Source organism: Actinia tenebrosa, unplaced genomic scaffold (assembly GCF_029948245.1).
Source record: "Actinia tenebrosa isolate PJP-AT-01 unplaced genomic scaffold, QUT_ActTen_1.0 PGA_scaffold12__29_contigs__length_12842862, whole genome shotgun sequence".
Classification (NCBI taxonomy): Eukaryota; Metazoa; Cnidaria; class Anthozoa; order Actiniaria; family Actiniidae; genus Actinia; species Actinia tenebrosa.
The window spans coordinates 7452838-7459864 of NW_028292572.1; the positions used below are offsets into that span (position 1 = coordinate 7452838).

The window sequence follows — 7027 nt, forward strand, 5'->3', positions numbered from 1 at the left end:
TGCTATATAACTTTACTTTTAAGAACAAACTTTTGCTTTGGAAAGAGAGGAAAAAGACCGAAAAGAGCAAATATTCCAAATGTATGGGCAATTTTTTTCCAATGGAACCGTTTGATCACCGCTACAACCAATTGGCACAATCTAACACCCAATCTTACACCTATAATCTACCCAATTCATCACCCCATCCATCACCCAATCCTCAAGACAGCATTATTTCTAAGAATGACGTAACAGAAATTCTCCCCCCTCCCCACCCTGCTGCCTGATCAAATGTATATGCGGTTGGGATTCCTGTGTTGCTGTTAGTCACGTGTTCTTGTTGTTGTTCTTGTCAGTGTGCAACGATCTCTACAAAATTCGCTTGAATACTGCTTTCAAAACGCTTTCACGTTCCTTCTAGGACTTCATAACTGCATCTTAAGGTAAGTAAATACTCTTTCTTGGCTTGTGGCGTTTTTAATGAGCTAACTTAAAAGAATAATCAAGATATTTTAGTTTTTGTGAAAAAAACAGTTCAATGTCAGTTCAATGTCTACACGAACCAAACGATTACGAAGTACCAAGCGATTGTTTTATTGCATGTATTGGGCTGTATCTTTTTAACTAATGGAACTTCTGGCCATATAGAGTCTTAAAATCCTTGGCCGTAAGGTAAATATCCAATAACGCGATCTCGCCAAATCTGACAAAATGTTTACTCTTCTTGCGGTTTTACAGACACTTTCACAAAATATTCGATCATGCCAAACTCGATAATTTGTCTCGGATTTTTTGCAGGACTACAACAGATCAATGCACCATATTTGTCCGAAATCATGTTCATTGATAACTTCTAAGGCTGCCTTAGAGTTAAGTAAATATTGAAGCGATGATGCATTCGGTGCTCTGGGATTTCCATTGTCTCCAGTTTACACTCCAGTTTTGCATTACTAAGCAGCCACCCCAGACACAAATCGCGTCGTGTAGTTTGCAATAGACTGCCGTCAATCAAACACCTCGTTCTACTTGGATGTACTCAAACCCTTTGCAATCGCTTTCGGAACTTTCCTTCGTGATATCTGACTGAGAAAGTTTGACAGAAAAGCCAACCCACTGATACGATCCAAACGTATAAATGGCGTCAACATGAATGATTGACAGAAGTCTATTGCAAACTACATGACTCGATTTGTGTCTGGAGTGGCCGCGTAGTAATGCAAACGACGGTAACGCCACATCGAATTTCTTTGCACCATGCATGATTTGATTTGCCCTCGGAAATTTTCCCGAAGTATGGTAATAACCAGGTATTTTAACAAGCAAAAAGGAAGTGAGCACGTCTCGTTTCATTAATCGATTTTATTTATGATTTCGAAAAGAAATCGAAAGAGCACCTCAATATTAGTAAGAAGGTAAAGTTTTAGCTTATAATGTTGACTATAGTAAAAATGGCATTGAATATAAAATGGAATATTTTATGAGGATTTGTATGAGGAAATGTGCTGGATGGCAAGGCTTGCACTCAGCACATTTCCCAATACAAATCTTTATAAAATATTCGTTTTCGTATTAATGCCATTTCTTACATGTACATGTCACATGTCGTGTGTTACATGTCATAAGCTGAAACTTTGCGCTCTTTCCTTTTCTGTCAGGGGGTAGGGTCACGTGACCTGTTAATAATAATAATAATAATAAATTTATTAATGTGTCACATCGTTCTAGCTTATTACAAAATAAACTAATTGGGGACACCTATCTAAGACCTTATAGAACCAATAAAGCTATTCCCGTATTCCAAGCCCTTAAATTAAAACAACCCCTATATATTTACACTAGTCTACTTTACAGTAATATCCCGTCTCTCACAACCAAATGTTCCCATTCTTCTTATTTACTAAAATCTATATTTCCCTGAGACTACCCCTAATTTCCCAGACAGTATATGTGTCTGGACCTTCCCACTTAACCCAATATATAAAATGTTCCCACTTAACCTTTCCCAGTAAACTCAAAAGAAAGAAAAATAAATAAATATATAAATTAACAAATGAATAAATAAGCTAGTTACTACATAAATTACAGTTCTTACACTTTTATGCAAGCATATCCTCAATATCTAGTTTGCGTATTTGATTTTCGAAGGCACTAAGTGACGTTGCTCCTTTGACTGACTTGCTAATCCTAGACCATATATATGGACCCGTGTAACGTATGCTATGTTTCCCATAACTAATAGTATTGAATCTAGGCATTTCAAAGTCCCCTAAGTTTCTAAGGTTATATTAGCTGTCATTATTTTTAAAAAGATTAGATATATAAGGAGGAGCTAAGTTGTTTTTAACTTTGTACGTTAGTACAGCTAAGTCTTGTAACCTACGATTACACAAAGTTGTTACAAGCCTTGTTATTACAGCCTTCAACAGTACTTTTTTAGCGAAATGCTTTATGCTGCCTATACCTTGAGTGTTTGTCTTCCTGGGCGCAGTTTCGTTAAGATCTATAACCCATTACAATATTGATAACATTTCAAAATCATGATAGGATAGTTTGTTTCTTGTTAATATGGATTGGTTTCAATATTTCAAGGTTTTTTCTTTATTTCCCAGATAGCATTTAACAATATATTTACAATTTTTGTCTACTACCCAAAGAGTTAAGAAGATTTTTCTGCTCCTTAAGATTACAAATGTATTTAGAAAAGTGCATCTTTTTATAGCTATTTTTCTCATTTCAATTACAGTATGATTAATTTTCAAATGCCAGCCCCCCCCCCCCCCCCCCCACCTTTTTCAACTTTTTCAATATGCACCGCAGTCCCTGTGGGGAAATAGTCAGCTACATACAGTATAGTAGATATATTGGGCTTAAGTTTTTATTAAAATGATACTGTGGGCCAGTCACTGGCTGGTGGGCATATGCCAGGTTTAACTCCATCAATGAGACAAAGTTTATAATAAAAAATCCTTCAGAATCACTTGGCACTTCTGAATCAATCATTGTACTATAGTTTGGTTTGTTTTAATGCATGAATTGCCCTATTTCACTATGACGTCACATCAAAACAATCTATTGTTTAAACGCAAAGGATCATGGTCGTCGGAGGGGGTCAAAGCGCAAAATCACCAAAAATTGTTCTAAAACCCGTATCAATCCACGAAGAGAAGTAGAATAGCCAGCAAACACTCAGAATATTTTTTATTTTTCTATGCTTCCATCCATGCTTCCATCCATGCTTCCATCCACTTCATCATTACTAACCAATATCGGAGGGATGTAAAAGAACCACTGAGGACTTAAAAAAATCCTGGCAGTGACCACCCTCAGTGCCTACATCTCATACTAACCATCTCTCATGATTGTTAATTGCATAAAAAGCAATCTGAAATTTGCAAGTCAATGCAAAGTGCCTTTATAGAAAGGGTGCTATATAAATCAGAAATAATCATTATTCTTGTTTAACTTTCTACCGTTAATTCTCATTCTTAGTATCTATCGGTCAGTTATTTGATTCTCAATCCAATGATTTATGATTTATTATACTGTCGCCCAGTTAGCTCAGTTGGTAAGAGCATCGGTCTGTTGTGTGTGATGTCATGGTTCAAGCCTCAGACGGACCAACACTCAGGGTCTTATAATAGAGAGTTTTAGATTGACTTTTTTTTCTCCCCGCAAAGGGCAAATGTGAGGACGTTTTCATAGTTTTCCTGTATTTTACTTTACCTTTTACAAACCTTCTCACCAAGCGCAAAATACTCTTTGGTTTTTCTACTACTTGGACTTTTTTGCGATTCTTTTTCAGTAATTTAAAAGAATATTTTACTGGCCAACTGACGTTTCACGTTTGCCTTGAACGTAAATCTAAAACTCTCTACTAACTAAGGAGATAATTACACATGTAAATAGTATGACCTTCAAGTCTCCTCGGACAAGGACTTAAAACCCTATATATAACCCTATAATTATAAGGCGTACGTAAAAGACCCTTCAGGAGAGGCTGGTGATGGCCATCTTCAGTGCCCAGATAACACTTCAGGGACCACAGTAATATTGGCTATGCTCTTGTGGCGTTCCTGCCCTCACAGGAAAAATAAAATAAATAGAATAGCTATGATATGATATGACCAATGACACTTTCCAATGAGTTATGAATGAGAGATGGTTAGTATGAGGTGTAAGCACTAAGGAAGGTTCTTTTACATCCCTCCGATGTTAGTTACTAAAGAAGAAGTGTAGAGAGATGGGACCACAAGTCTAACCATTTGCAGATGCAATAACAAAGGCAGCACTTTCTTCTCAATTATTTTAAGCTTTTGTCCGGCCGCCAAGGCTTGAACTCAAGGCCTGCCACGTACAACAGTTCGATGCTGATACAACTGACTCAACCAGGTTCTCTTTTTCTACCATTTATTTCTCATTCTTTGTCTCGCTTTTGATGGTGCAATTCATATTTTTAGAGTGAACTAACTAAACCTGTAAGATATATATTACAATAATAAACATTAGTGACCCTAATTCCATAAGTACACATTTTTGCCATTTGATTCTAAATTTTAATGTTTTTGTTTGTTTGAATGTCTTGGTTAAACAAAGATGCCAGCCAAATAAAGAATGGTGATGAGCGGAATTAATAATAAGTCCAAGCAATAGAACAACATTTTTTCACTTAAGTGTTTTGGGATTGCATGGGGGTGTTGGGGAAGAAGGTATACTTTAGTTTTGGTAGAGGTAACAAGCAGGAAAAAAATTGTTTTCCATGATTTGTATTTAAATGCTTCAAACTGGATGGACGGATGGATTGGATTGGATTGGATTGGATTGGAATTGGAAAACTTTATTTATATCCACAGTAATTATATCAAATAGTTACATAAATTATATAAAAACTGTTCTACCTATAAGCCGTGCATTACATAAAATACTAAATAAGTTAAATATGAATATACATCGATTTAAAAATACTAATTTTCAGTGTTGTCAATGTTAAATCAATGATTTTTTAAATTTTCCTTTTAAACATTGATAGAGGGTTTGCTTTTTAAGGCATCTGGTAGAGCGTTCCAGATCTTGGCTCCTGTATAAGCAAAACTATTCTATAAATGTACAAATCGGTTTGAGTTTTTGGTAATTGCAGGTCATATCTTGAAGACCTCTAAGGTTGTATGCATTTGAGCCTATTTGCTTCTCAAAAATTTCTAATAAGTAGTAAGGAGCTTGGCCATCGAACAATTTTCTACATTATAATGGCTTTCTGTTCTTGCCTCATTTCAATCAATGGCTTCCATTTTAATTGAACTAAAAGGTCTCTCACGATCTTATAGACTGTGCATGGAGAGCCAGTGATGATACAAGCCACTTGATTTTGTAGGGATTGTAATTTCCTCGTAATGGTATCATTAATGTTATCCCAAGCAAGACAGCAGTTATTGAAATAGGGTTCAATGATCTATATATTGAAATTCTATTCTCTAGCTGGCCAGTATATGAGAAATTCTTTTGAGTATACCAATATTACATACCACCGTTTTGATTATGCTATCTACATGGGTGGACACCTAAGCATTTAGTTTCATTGACCCTTTTCAATGAGATACCATTAACGGACAAATTAATGTCATCTGTTAGTGTGGCGATCCTTTGTCTGGATCCAATGATCATGTATTCTTATTTGAGAGTGTTCAGACTTAGTTTATTCACTGTTAACCAGCGAGTTACTTGTTCAAGGACAATGTGTTTTCTCATGTGCAACCGAGCGCAAATCTTAAACAAAGAAATGATACTCTCTGGAATGACACATGGTCTGAAATGGGAAAACATTACGTCAGAGCCAAGGAGGTCTATTCTGTTCTGTTGTTCTGTCCACTCCACTCCACTCCACTCCACTCCACTCCACTCCACTCCACTCCACTCCACTCCACTCCACTCCACTCCACTCCATTCCAATCTAATCCACTCCACTCCACTCCACTCCACTCCACTCCACTCCACTCCATTCCAATCTAATCCACTCCACTCCACTCCACTCCACTCCACTCCACTCCACTCCACTCCACTCCACTCCACTCCACTCCACTCCACTCCACTCCACTCCACCCCACTGCACTCTGCTGCACCCCACCCCACCCCACCTGACATGCTGCCCTGGTCAAAAATTATAAGATTTATTAACAACGTATTCCTGATAAAGAGAATTAATATTTTGCTGCCCTGTTGATTATTTTCTGCAGGTGGTTGGCAGGATGAATGACAGGAAAAAAAAGATGAAGAAATAAAATAAAAATATAAGGATAGAGGAAGGAGAAATGAAATAAAGTAAATAAATTAACAAATGAATGAAAGAACCAATAATACGTATGTATATAAAAGGAAAAAACAGAAAAATAGATAATCAGAGAAGCAGGTAAAAGGAAAGAAACAATATTGCGAGGAACAGAGAACAACACTCTGCAACACTCTGCTCTATTGCTACTGAGCACTGTAAAGTTCAGTGGTAATATGCCTAGCTTCTGTGTTGCACACATTTAGTGTCTGCATTCTAACATTGTCATTATTTGTAAATTTACATTTTTGTTATTTTTTATATATTTATATTTTAGTCTTCATTTTTCTTTTTTGTTATATATTTATCTTAGAGGTCTCTCTTGTAAATCACCTTATGGTGACAGCGATAACCTCAATAAAGATTATTTATTATTATTATTATTATTAAATGGGATTAAGAGAAAAAAATAGAAAATGTAACAAAAAGACACAATAAATCTATGAATAATGACTGTAAAAAATTGCCAAAACCAAATGAGTTTTATTAAATTATATATTCCTATACACACCATCTTTCTATAACGTGTAAGTCTGTAGTTTCTATAACAAGCTTAAACATGCATTGTCACCATAAAAACAAGCAAGCCACAGAATTCCATAGACTGAGAATTAGACTTTTTCATGAATTTATAGAAATAGCATCGTGATTTGTAAATATTGGCTTATGACCTTAGAGGGGTTGCGCATTGAAGACACATAAATATGGATACACCTATTCAAAGAA

The 7027-nt window shown here is 35.9% G+C and overlaps 1 long non-coding RNA gene across 1 annotated transcript; it reads left to right on the plus strand.

Moving 5' to 3' along the window:
- The first annotated feature begins 321 nt into the window (after positions 1-321).
- Positions 322-6321, plus strand: LOC116301881 (uncharacterized). Its single transcript, XR_004197790.2, has 2 exons — positions 322-425; positions 6210-6321. It is a non-coding gene; the product is annotated as an uncharacterized LOC116301881 (long non-coding RNA).
- The last annotated feature ends 706 nt before the right edge of the window (positions 6322-7027 follow it).